Here is a 14,480-nt window from a genome sequence, read left to right on the forward strand (position 1 = left end):
AATCGAACAGGCAGGTTGGTTCCAGGAAATCAAATCAAGAATACATACATATTCTGTGGGGCAAGGTAGACAAAGGATTTATGTACTAGAAATTGATTGAGATGGTAGATTTAGACTGCTGAGGGGTTGAGAAGGGCATGAGGAGCATGAATCCTCTTCAAACTATTGAAAAACACAGAAACCAAATGCATTCCCAAGAAAAAGCACTGTAAATTAGTGTATTTTGTCTATTCACCTTAATTCATTTAGTTTAGAAGAGAGAGAGATTTGGATACATATGAAACATCAGAAAAACTAATTACAAAGAAGAAACAATACATAAACTCAATATCACAAGAATCCCACAAAAATAGCAGTAAAACCTAGTTTTATTCCTTGCCAATCTACTGATACAAGTATACAATGAGTGCACCACTTCCAAAAGAGTCCAACCCTTGCAAATGACTGAAAAAAAGACATCATATAGACCTCAAAACCATCTAAGCTATCCATCAGGGGTTGAATCCATGAGAAAAGTGGTGGTTTCAACCATATCTAAACTAGGAACACAAAAGTAGGCAATGGAATAGCATGCCTCTAAAACCAAGGAAACCAATTCATTCAGCTCAAAACCACCTTTGACTTGATGTATCTACCCTATCAAGTGTTTTACATCCATAATTACATCAAGTTACATCATTTACCATGCCAAATTCACCAAGAGGATGAGAAAAAGTCAACTGTAGAGAAAACTAATAAAAATTTGACTTTTCTAGCAAAATTGGCAAAATTTCATTTAATGCGCAACGCCACTAATTTAATGCGCAATGGAACTTTAGAGGCCATCTTGGAGGCATTCCACTCATCCAAATCAGGCCCAAGATGGCTTGTTGGAAAGCCTTACCTGTCTAGTTTCTGGAACAATTTGAAGTTCCTGATTTGGTGGTAATTTGCCCCTCGAAAAGTTGATTTTCCCAAGACTGTTTCCTGTGGGTCAAAAAAGTGGCAGAGAGGGCATTTTTTGTGTGTTTTTTGCCCTTTTGGTGGCCAAGATCTTCCCCAAATTTTCTCAAACTTTCTGGTTTTGCTTATTTTTTGATTCAGAATCCAAATATGCAAGCCATTTTCCAAAATATTGTCCCCATCAAAAGCACAACGCCGATGGATTTCCTGTGTAAAAGTTTCCAAAAATGCAAAATGACAAAAAATTCTCAAAATTTCTTCAAATTTGGCAAGAGGCAACCTCATTAAGTGCTTTGCTGAGCTAATGAAGCTTCAGCTAAGATTTTGAGTTTATCATGCTCTTTTTTGCTTCTTAAGGCCTTTTTCAACTTAGCCTTAAGCCTCTTCATCCTTGAGTTACATATCTTGTTCCGGGTCAAATAGTGATAGGCCATGTGGCGAAGCATTTTATTCTCTTTATTGGCCTTCTCAAGTAGCTTCTCAAGGTGAATGTTCACCCTCTCTGACCAAGCTTCTCGATCATTCTCAATTTCTTGCTCAATGGAGGTCATCTTGACCTTTGCTTTCTTTGCCCTTTGCTGGTTTTCTTTGATCATCTGTAACTCCATGAGGTCTTGCTTGTGTGTCAACTGTTTGTTTTCCTGCTCAAGGTAGTTAATGATCCATTTGGCCCTCTCTAGATTTATTAACAAGGCTTGTACCTTAGCCTCTTTCTCTTTGATGATCGTGTCCTTGATCCTTGAGTCTTGAGCACTCAAGTCAATGACATTCATTCCTTGTACATCCTCATGATCAACCAAGACAAAATCTCTCTCTTGCCCTTCACTAGGGTCCTCCTCATGCATCTTTCTCTTCCCTTTATCTTTGTCCTTGTGCTGTTGGTCAACATGTACCTTTCTAGTTGAAGAAGAAGGCAAAGCCCCTTCCACTTCTAGTGGAGATAACATTTTCCTGTGGTCTGGAGAAGAAGGCGAGACCCCTTCCACCCCTCGTGGAGATAATACTCGCCTGGCAGTAGTAAAAGACCTCCTAGTTCCTCTCTCATAAGTGAAAAATACTGGCACTCTTGTGATCTCGGTCTCTTGAACCCCTTGTTGTCCTAAAGGTCCTCCTTCCTCCTGAGGCACTGATGGTGATATCTAAGGGTCCTTGAAGAATTCATGAGAAATGAAGGTCTCCCAGGGCATGTTGATCAAGTTCAGTTGATGTAATAAAATGATATTTATCAAAGAGAAGTGATAGATATTGTTCAGCTATTGAGGGTATGGTTTTCTCTGAACAAAATGTGTCATCTTTTCTATGTTCCTGCATATGAAATAGGGGAGGTTCATCATTCTCACCCTAGTGAAGTGCATCAAAAACCTGATGTGGTATGCATATAACTGGGAAAACCTTCCTTCACAAGTAAAATACTTGATGATAATTTTCATGAGTGGAGCAAACCTGTCCTCCAAAAATTTGAAGGGAAACACTCTGCTGATTTTGCTATGATATCTGGCCTTAATGTAAGGCTCATAGTATTCCCTGTCAACATATTGTCCTTTGTTCCACTATTCACCTACATTTGGAATGCCTGTTGCTTCTGAAATAATAGCAGGTGACAATATAAATGAAACACCAGCAAGGTTTACCTGACCTTTGTCCAGATGAGTCACAAATAACCTGGCAAGCTCATGGTGCAACTTGACCCTCTCCACCATTTCACAAAAATCAAAGCAAGAGTGATGTCTGAAACATGATATGGAAAATGGGCGAGCAAGCAATTCTCTAAAACTGACAAGATCCTCCCTAATTATTTTTCCCCCTTTGTGAGGTTTCCTCTGCACATGATTTTCCCTAGAACTGTCACTAAGGGTTTCATCCTCCCTTTCATAATCAATGTTACTCTCCATGGGTTTTGGTGACTGTAGCTGCTAGTGAGGAATGAAGGAATGAGGTGGGGACAAGATGAGTATGAAGAGATTTTTTAAAAAAGATAGAAATGAGTGAGGTGAATGGGGATGTGATTCAAATTGAGGGAGTGAAGATGTTTGTGGTTTTAGGGTTTTGTATTTTGGGGAATAAGTCTAGTGAATTAGGAATAATGGAAGGGATATGGAAAGCAATGAAATGGTAAGAGGGGCAAGAAAACAATAAAAATGGCAAGAGGGAGAGCAGTAATGAGTTCTTTAATAGCATGTGAGGGATTACTTAGTGAATAATTAGGGTTTGAGAGGAAATTCAAAGACATCTAGGGTTTGTTTTAAATGAGACCACACAACCCAAGAAACCAAGCACTAATTCTTCATTAGCAATAAAGATGGCTATACTTACTTGGACAAAGGTATGCAAGGGCTTTAGATGAGATTTGATGCGATTTTGAAGTGTTTTGACTCTCCCCAATAGGTGCGCAGCGCCAGTGAATAGGTGTGCAATGCACTTTTAATGCAAAGCGCCAGTGTAAAAATGCACTGCAGAAAGGCAACAGGTGCACAACGCCCTTTTAATGCGCAGTGCAAGGCAAACACCCCGATTTTTTTCTGTTCTTCCTTCACTTTGCTCAATGATAGCTGAAATCGTGTTTTTGGTCTCTCCTTAGCAAGTTTCCTTTAGTAATGAAGAAATAAAACACATGGATGTGCTTTTTATACTTTCCCTCCTTTTGATTTTTCATTAAGCAAAACCCACTTTCTAATGTTTTGATGGCTTTTTGAAATACTCTGTTTTGCTGATATTTGACTTTTTTGGCTTTTGCAGGTGGACTGATACTAATCTCATTGATTTTTTGCAGTGGCAAGAGCTGGCATTATCACCAGGTGACTAGGAGCAACTTGTAGATACTTATTACATATAGGAACAATAAAATTACATAAATTTACATGAATGAAACCCTTCAGGTCTAAGTGCTCTGTTTTTCCTCAAAACAAAGTTTTGAGATTAAAGAGCTTTATTGAGTTCACAAAAAGGAAAATGATGACTTTTTGAACTTTTTACCCTCCTCATGTGTCTGCTGACCATTTTATTCATTCTGAATGACCATGATGAAACCCTAAGACCTAATGATACTAAACCCTAGGACTGGTGAAAAATGAAATTGAAATGACTATGACAACAAGTCAACAAGTTCAGCAGGTATATGACATGAGGGAAAATGAAATAAAACCTCTACCATCAGTTGATCCATGACCTAATGGAATGCAGCTGATTGAATGAGACACCTAACATGAATGCAAAAAGAGTAAATTTGATCACTGATGGCAGTGTGAAGACATTGACACTAACATTGGCTCCAATGGGGATGGTAGGTTCTTGGAGGTGCCAAGAACCACATATCTTTGGGAAAGCAGACTAGTACCTTATCCATTGGGCAATATGGAGTCAATAAACTTCAAAAAAAACATAAAAACTGACATTATGAAACTTGACTCAAGACTCATAACTGAATTGACTAAGAACTAAGACTAACTCAAATCTAAAACTAGACACTCAAAATTTGAAACTAGACACTTAGCTTTATAACCTTCACTTCGAGCCCTAATCTAAAATGAATAGTCATGGCTCAAATTCTACAATGAAATGAATAAAATCATATTTACAATGGTGAGTTTGATAGCAGAAAACTCCCTAGACAAAGTACCGTTTCAGGAGCCTACCATTTACTGGTCCTCCTGAACAATCTTGCCCGTCCATTTATTTGAGTAGAAATGCATTTTTCCCCCTATAGGCAGCAATTTTGTATGGTCCCTTCCATAGGTTGTCGAATTTTCCATGCTTACCTTTATCCTCATTTCTAGCATCCCACCGTAACACTATGTCTTCAATCTGAAATTTGTCTGCCTTTATCTTCCGATCATAAATCTTTTTAATCCTATCCTGCAGCCTAAAGGTATTCTGGAAAACTTCCTCTCTTGTCTTCTATAAATGGATCATTTGATTTATTCTTCGCTGCAAGTGATCTTCCTCGCTGCCAACTTCTTGTAAAAGTTTCACAATTGGGAATGCAAGAGATGTCGGGAATTTTGTGTCAATACCATATACAATCTCAAACGGGGACATACCGATAGACTTATTTTGGCTTACCCTGTCCACCCATAATGCATTAACCAATTTTTTATGCCATCTCTTCTTATTACTTTCTAGTAACATTTTGATAATGTTGACCAATGACTTGTTGGAAGATTCGGCCAACCCGTTACCTTGTGGATAATATGCAATAGAATTCCCTAAGGTAATTTTTGTCCACTTTAATTGCTTACTAATCCAAACAACTAAGTGCTACATAAATTGTCAACCCAGAGAAGTTTGTTTATTTCAAAGGCAACTACGCATTGTATGTGCTCAATCTTAAAAGCAATAAAAGTTGTAGTAATAAATAAACTAGTCACACCTTCCTTTGAAGTTCCACTCTGAGTTACAACAAAAATAGTCTATTTCAGAAAATTACCAAAGAATGGTTAATTTCATTAAAAGAGTAATCTAATTAAAAGGAATCAATCTACAAAGGAAAACACTAGCTATGCTGTAACAGAGAACAAGACCCTATTCCAAAAGCAGGAATCTTCAACACCTGTTTCTGGTTACCATGCTTGCCAACTCACTTTGTAAACTCAATTGCCAATGGAACACTCATGAATTAACTGTAGATGAACTAGGTAATGCAACAATCAATTGGAAAAACAAAGTTCAGCAATAATGCATAAGAAACATTCAGTAAACAGAACTTTTAACAAGGTATGGATAGGAAACACACTTAACACATTGCAGAAATATAATGGGTGAATCTTGTGATGAAGGTGGGCCTTGTCCTTCTCACAAAATTCCCCAAGAAACGAGAACTAGAAAGAAATGTTCAGAACAATATTTTACTCATCTATCAATATGTCATGTTACAAAAAGATTCTAGTTCTTCTCCTTCAACTAAACCTTCCCGCATTCTATCACTCCCCTTTTAATATAGATGTCTCCTCTTTTTAAAGAGGAGACATCTATTACAATTGATTACATTGTAAGTCCTACCTTTAACCCAATATACCAAAATAGGGAAATTAGTTTTCCCATTACCCAAATGCTGTTACAATGGTTATGGTAATGCTGACTCTGGAATGTGGTAGTTACAGCCAATGTAGCAGCTCCTTCAATGATCTTCTTCTGTTACTGTCGAATCTAGAATGAAAATCACAGCTGCTTCAGCAACAGGATTTGCTCCTTGTTCTAACTCTTACCACAACATGACCTATAATGATAACCTGTAGTCTTCAGGCTGTTTCAGCAACGTAGACTACAATGATAACTATTTCAGCAACTATCCGTTTCAATCAATAAATTATGGAAGTAATGTAATTGTATGTAAAATAAATTAAACGCATAGTAATGAGAAGAAATATTGTATACCTTTCGAAAAGTGGGTTAAAGCAATAACAAGGACTTTAAATATAGGTTGAAAAAGGATGACATAATAGCAAAATATATGGTCAAAAAGGGACAATGTGAGGTCCTAACATCCCCCCCAACTGAAAGGGTTGCATGTCCTCATGCAACTTTTACTCTGAATCTGAGTCCGAGTACTGGGACTTGCAGTGCAAATTACTTAGGCAGTAAGTATAGAAGGTGCCATCAGCCAAGTCTCTGAAACCATGAACATTCTGTAATCTCTGCCATGCTGCTAGCTCCTCCTTTTTGGACAACCTGAAGTAAGCCTTATATTCTTGTGCTGGTAGCCATAGAATAGGGAAATGAAAATGATATCCTAACCATTTTTCAACACACTGTTGAATGCATTTGACATAGTTAGGTAGCCGTGAAATTGCTATTTCAAGATTAAGAGGGTTAAAGGGATGATATTTCTTCCTCTCCTTATAGGACTGTTCCCAAAATAGGTTGTTTTCCTGTAAGGCCAGACCTACCTTGTCTTTGACATAATGTTGGCAGTCTTTTAAGATTGCTGCCTGTAACTTTCTGATATGCTCGGTCATTCCTGGTTCCTTCAAAAACTGACGATATTTAGCAGTGAAAATGACAACATTCTGTGGCTCAGATCGAGTCCATAGAAGGCGATTATCTTCATTGTGTCTTGCTGAAAGGAAGGCATTCTACCACATGAGCTGATTGGCAAGGAAAGAGACAAAGGCTCTAATTTGAATGTCACCAACCAGAGGGTTCAGATTGAGCTTCCTATCCTCAGGGATGGCTTCATTATGGAGGTATAGTTCACAGAGTAAATTTTCTTCACTCGGAGATGCTTTTGTGAAGATTTTCACAAACTGTTCAGGTGTAGATACCTCATGAGGTCTGCCATCTCTAATTGCCTTTATTTGGAAGAACGCTAAGTGTTCTGCAAGAAAAAGAGAGTAATTGGAGGATGGTTTCCTGGTGGCCAGTAATCTTTGAACCAAATTAAACATGAGGAGAAATCTAGTTTTTAACTGTTTATTTTCCTTGTTTTATGCACGAGACTATTCCAAAACTTCCCAATTTTCATATATATGATTTTTCCATGATAATTTGTGCTCCTGCAAGATCTTCTCTTGCGACATAACATATTCTTTCTTCCATTTATCCATTTGTGCTTGAGTGCTATTGGTCTGAGTGAAGACAATTTTTGTAGGTCGGGGTTCAGTCTGAGTGAACACAATATTTGTAGGCCGTGGTACAGGACTTTCATTTTTAACAATCACAATAGGCCGAGGTATTTGTGGTTTAACCTCTTTTTCAAAAATCTTTGAAGGCCCTGTTGGTTCTTGTGTAATAGCAGGGCATTCCTCTTTAATTGCAACAGAAGTAGATGCAAGGGTGGCTCTAGGCAGTGGAACTTCAACTATTTTATAACCGAATTGATGATAAATATTACCACATTGGCTGCACATATATTCATTATACTGGTTTTTCTCTGTACTCTTCTCAGCTGCGGATGCTGCATGAGCTAAAGTATACAAGTTAAGATCTTTGTTATAGGCTTCGAGTTCTGATTTTAGAAACTCGTTTTCCTGTAGAATGGAAGCCAAGGTGACTGGGATTTGTGTAGCAGTCGCAGTCTTAGTAGTTGATTCTAGTGGATGGAAGGTCTGTTGCTCCATAACAGCTTCATCATTTGCAGCCTCAGTAGGTGGTTCTTGTGTGGCAACTGCTGAATCATCAGTTGGTTCTGTAACAACTACATCATCTTGAGAATCCAAATTTTGCATATAAACAGATGGTTCTTGTGTGGAAGATACTGATTGAGTAGCTGGTTCTTGTGTAACAGCTACGTTTTGTGCAATATCCTAGTTATCTACGTTTTGTTCATTAGCAGGTGGTTCTTGTGTGGAAATTGCTGAATCAGTAGCTGGTTCTTGTGGGGAAGCTACATCTAGGTCATCTGTTTTCTATTCATCAGCAGGTGGTTCTTGTGTGGCAACTGCTGAATCAGTAGCTGGTTCTTGTGGGGCAGCTACATGCTGTACATCATCTTGGGTATCTAAATTTGATGGATCAACAACTGGTTCTTGTGTGGCAGCTGCTAAATCAGTAGCTGGTTCTTGTGTGGCAGCTATGTTTTCTGAAAGAAATGATGTCACAAAATCCTGGGCATCTTGCATTTCAGTACCTGAGGGTGAGACAGGTAAAGATTCAGGGCCTTGGGACTATGGTGGGGTATGGGGTTTTAGGCTAATAGGTGGGGAATTTGGGATGGTGGTAATAGTTGCTGCTTCAGTAGACGTCCTCATTCGTCTTCGAGGTAAAAAGGCAGGGAGAGTAGTGGTTTTTCTTTTGTGAGTGGTTTTCTTTAGAGGAGGAGGGTCATCAGGGATGGTAGCTTCTTTGGTTGAGGCCCTTGTTCGTCTTTTTGGTAGGGAAGCAACCTTTTCTTGCCTTTTTATTTTTAGCTTAGTAATGGGAAGGTAATCATCAGAATCATCACTTGGAATGTGGATAGTGGGACTGGATGATTCTCCTAAATTATGGGATAGAGTTGATGTGGTGGGAGGGTCAATTGGATTAGGTGATGCAGGTGGTGGAATTTCTGGGGGGTTAGAAATGCTCCCTGGTTGCTGTTCGGAAGGATTTTCAACTTGTTGAGGGATTCCAGGAGTTTGTTGAGGAATTTCAGGGGCGGGTTGAGAAACTTCGGGAGTTTCAGCGGCTTCTTGGGGAATTTCAGCTGCTGTTTGAGGAATTTCAGCGGCTTCTTGGGGTTCTAGGGGTGGGTTGTTAAGTGGGGGAGGATTCTGTTGAGCCAAACCTCTTTGAATTAATAACTAGATGAGACGATGATGGGTGAGGGAAAGGAGTGGGTATTTTTCATGCATACAGTAATGTGACATATTCTTTAGACACCCAAGTAGATAATACGACATATTTAACAGTCGACCATGTCTCAAATGATTTAACAAGACAAAATCATGCTGATAGACTACCTGGTAGTGACCTTTGCAGGTGAGATAGTGCTTGACAAATTTAGCAACTGTCGGCCATGGAAGTGGTAATGAATGAAGTGCGACACCCCTGCCTTTAGGCTCGACCCGCTCTCTTGGCAGAAGAAAGTCCTGTTGTGCATTAAGAATGATGTGTTTACGACTAAACCATCGAGTGCCAACGGCTGGTAGGCCTGAAACCTGTGCTATATCATCCTCTGAAACTGGAATTTGAACTCCTTGAACGGTAGAGTAGCCATCCCATAAATTACATGAAAATTCAAGGACTTGTTGTGGATCAAATCCCTGGAGCCTCTGAAAATAATCTACACAACCGACGTGCTGAAAAATCTGATATACCTCTAGGTGTAATTCTAATAAAGCTATCGAGTCGGGCTCATGTCGAATAGCAAGTCCTCCCATAGTTACCAGCTTCAATAAAATGTACAGTGACAAACCGAGTTACCGCACCCGAGACAGAGTAAATTTTGCAAATGAGTTCATGGAATAATAAGACAAAGACGGGGTGATGAGACATAACTGTGGGAAAAACAACAACGGTGATTGGCATGTTGTGAAATGATGGCATGATGATTTTGATATTCCCCCCAACTATGGCTGGAATAATGAGTTTTAAATGTATGGAGATCATGGTAATAATGTTATAATCTTCTCATTTGACTATAGTTTAATAATATTTACACATACAAGTACATACCTCATGTTTACCTCTGATTGATATTCAAAAAGTATAGTATATGTTGCTAATAGATGATCATTATATGAAAGGCCTGTATAATGATAAGAGAAGGTAACGAAAGAACAAAGTTATAAGAATGATGCAATAGACAATTCTCACAGTGTATAATCATTCTTTGAGAGGAAATTGGTGTTTCAACAATGGGGACAATAAAGAAAAATGTTGCTATAAATGGGAGAAATAGGGAAAATGTTGCTGAAAAATACTTATGATAAGAATGGGAAAGATGTTGCTGAAAAGTAATGGGGGACATAGGGAGGAGAAAAAGGGAAAATGATCAAAATGGGGGAATGAATTGTGAATTGGAGTGAGATGACAATGCTTCACAAGATGAAGCTTAAATATGCTTGCAATAAGATTGTTCTTTTCAACCAGCCTCCCTACGTCTGAGATCTACAAAATAATCAATTGTAACATGCCAACCCTTGACAGGGATTATTAGTTAAGAAATCTAATCTAATACTAAAAAGAATACAATGCAGAAATTAAATGCAATGAGGGGTAGCAGGCTCCCCCAAAAAGATATAATGTGAATCTGCCATGCAGGTGGCCTTAAAATCCTCTTTAGAAATGGGCTGCTGGTAGAGACGAAGCCGATACCCATTTACTAATAATGGTGTTCTAGAATCATCAATTGTTAGGAGCCTTACTATTCCATTGGGGAAATACTATTCCATTGGGGAAAACAATATCTATTTCGTAAGGTCCCAGCCATCTTGTTCGTAATTTCCCTTGAAAATTTTCAAACCGAGAGTCATACAATAAAGCCCAATTACCTTTTTGGAACTGCTTATGCTTAATAGTTTTATCATGCCACCTAGTTCTTTGTTGTTGAATCATAGTTGTTTGGTGGATGGCATCTAACCTCTTTTCATCCAATTCCTGAAGCTACTGCAACTTGGCTGTCTGTGCATCAATCAAATCAAGGCTAACAGCTAAAGCAGTTCTTAAGGTTTTAATCTCAAATTCCATAGGAAAAATAGCACTTTTACCATAAACCAATTGATAGGGAGAAAAGCCTGTAGTGTTCCTCCAGGTAGTTTTGTAAGCCCATAATGCCTCAGGCAGCCTTTGAGACCAATCCTTCCTATTTTCCTTCACTATTTTTGTTAAAATGGCTTCTATGACTTTTTTTGTACTTTCCACCTAACCATTGGCTTGGGGGTGGTAAGGTGTAGTAATTTTATGATGAATATGATATTTTTGAAGTGTGGCTTTAAAACCATGAGAATTGAAAGGAGGTCCTCCATCTATAACTAGCTCTCTAGGCAATCTAAATCTAACAAAGATTTCTTCAAATAGAAAGGTTAAAACAGATTCTTCATTAGCTCTAATAAGTGCCTTAGCTTCCACCCATTTAGTCATATAATTTGTACAAACCAATATGTAAAATCTTTGACTAGATGGAGGATTGATGGTTCCTATAAAGTCTAGAGCCCATCTTTCAAAGGGTTCAAGTATTACTTGGGGATTCAATGGAATTTCATCTCTATGATTAGGTTGACCCATTCTCTGACAGCTATCACAGGCCCTAACATATTTCTTCGCATCCTTGAAAAGTGAGGGACAATAATAACCCATTATGAGAATTTTATGTGCTGTTCTCTTATCAGCAAAATGCCCTCCACAAGGGCCATCATGACAAGCGTTCAGTATATCATAAACCTCATCTTCTCTAATGCATCTTCGAATTTCATGATCAAGTCCTGTATGGAAAATACACCCACTTATCCATCTATATCGAGCACTTTGTTGAATGATATTTCTTTTCTCTCGATGTGATAGGTGTGATGGTAGCTTCCCTGCAACTAGATAATTGGCAGTGTTTGCATACCAAGGTGAATGAGAAGATATTGCAAATAAATACTTATCAGGAAAGGAATCATCTACTAGAGTATTATCATCAGTTTTTATTCAAGAAAGGAAATCAGAAACTACATTCTCTTTACCTGGTCGATCTACAATTGTAATATCAAATTCTTGTAATAATAATAACCACCTGGTAACTCGAGAATTTGTGGCAGATTTTTTCATTAAATACTTAATAGCCAAGTGGTCAGTATGAACAAAAGTAGGGTAACCAGTAATGTAATGTCAAAATTTATTAATAGCATAAATTACTGTTAAAAATTATTTCTCAGTAACTGTGAAATTAAGTTCAGCAGGGGTCATATTCTTACTAATGAAATAGATAGCATAAGGAAAATTGTTTTCCTCTTGTCCCAAGACAGCTCCAATTGCAGTATCCGAAGCATCAGAGGATATATGAAAGGGAAGCACCCAATCAGGTCCTCTTAAAATAGGAGCTGTAGGCAACTGATGGTTAAGTTCATCAAAAGCTTTCTGGCAAAGATCAGTCCACTTAAATTCAACATTTTTCATAAGCAACACAAACAAAGGAGAAGCTATTTTAGAAAAAATTTTGATAAATCTTCTGTAGTATCCAGCATGTCCTAAAAAAATTCTTACATCAGTTTATGTTTTAGGGATAGGAAGGGTCTGAATTACCTGCACTTTGGATGGATCTACCTGAATCCCCAAGAATGAAATGAAGTGCCCAAGTACAATTCCTTCGTTCATCATCATATGGCAATTTTTAGTGCTTAAGCAAAGGTGAGCTTGTATACATCGTTTAAGTACTTTTTCAAGGTTTTGTAATGAATCTTCAAAAGTCACAGCATAAGGAGTAAAGTCATCCATAAATATCTCCATATAGTCATTAAGCATATCAGAAAAGATTCCTATCATTGCTCTTTGAAACGTTGTTGGAGCATTACATAGTCCAAATGGGAGAACTCTATAAGCAAAAGTTCCCCAAGGACTAGTAAAATTGGTCTTGTCTTGGCCTTGGGGTGCAATTTTGATTTGGTTATATCTACTAAAACCATCTAAAGAGGAAAAGAATCTCTTTCCTGACAAACTGGCTAGAACCTGATCAATGAATGGCAAGGGGAAATGATCTTTTTGAGTGGCTTTGTTTAAGGCTCTATAATCTACACACACTCTCCATTTCCCATTTTTATTAGGTACTACCACCAATGGAGAAACCCATTCACTGTCAGATATGGGGTATATAAACCCCGCATTAAGCAATTTTTGAAGTTCTTCTTTAATAATTTCCCTCAAATTGGGATTCATTTACCACCGGGGTTGACAGACTGGTCGACACCCTTCCTTAATATAGATACGATGAGTACATAATTCAGGAGAGATCCCCTTCATATCTGTATAGTCCCATGCGAATGCTTCCTTATTTTCACGAAGTAACTTCTTTAGTTTTTGTGTTTCAGCATCTGATAAGTTGGGGTTTATGTTCAATGTTTTGCCAGGTTCGATTTATACTGTTATGCTTTTAGAGGAGATAGCAGTTGATGTTTGAGGTAGATTTTCAGATTTAAGATTTTCCTGGGTTTCATGTTCCAAAATTGTAGTCAACTGGTTATATGTTTCAGAAGTGACCGAGGAGGTTTCAGAAATAAAATTACTAATTACCTCATCCTCCATGGTATATTTAAGAGTTAAGGCTTGTCTAATAGTCAAAATGGGTTGAGTAGCATTATCATCATAGTCCAACCATACAGAATCATCATTATTAATCATATGTGTGGCATGAGGATAAAGAGTAAGATTCTTAGTTTCACATCCATTAGAAATTGTCATTGAACTTGATCTACAACTGATAAAGGCATCTGTTGTAGCCATCCAGGGTCTCCCCAAAATTAGAGGATGTCCCCCCAACTTTGTTTTAGTCTGTAATGCAACAAAGTTAGCTGGGTAAGTCCAGGATTCAATTGAAATGATCAGGTCTTCAATAACTCCTTCTGGTTTTATTGTGGAACGATCAGCTAACTCTAGGATGGTTGGTGTCTCTTTGATTACATTCTTTAGCTGTAATATTTGTGAGGTTTCAAGGGTCATAATATTTATAGCAGCACCTAAGTCTACTAGAACTCGTGAAACAATAGTTTTTCCAATCTGTACTGTAACCGTAGGATGGCCGGGATCACCATATTTAACAGGAGGAGTTTTTCCAGACATTAAAGCAGCTAGATCACCCATCACATGAACTGTAAGGGGATCTTTAGCTTTCCTACCAGGTTTCTTAATACAAATATCTCTGACAGTTCTGGCATAAATTGGTACATCTCTGAGTGCTTGTAAAAGTGGGATTTTAACATAAAGATTCTGCAATTCCCCTAAAAGATTAAAAGTAGGTGGCTCAGGTGTCTTAGTGAGAGCTAGACGCTCAGGGAATGGTGGCTCTACTATTTCAGCACCTTTATTAGAGGGTGGCTCGACTGTTTCAACACCCTTATTAGGTAAATTATTCTTTTCTGTCTCTTCTTTGTCAGAGTCAAAAGAGGTAATATCATCAATAATATGCTCAACTATTCTCCCAGATCGTAAAT

This window comes from Pinus tabuliformis, chromosome 3_1 (assembly GCF_031772625.1).
Source record: "Pinus tabuliformis cultivar Carrire ecotype Pingquan chromosome 3_1, CPIR1, whole genome shotgun sequence".
Classification (NCBI taxonomy): Eukaryota; Viridiplantae; Streptophyta; class Pinopsida; order Pinales; family Pinaceae; genus Pinus; species Pinus tabuliformis.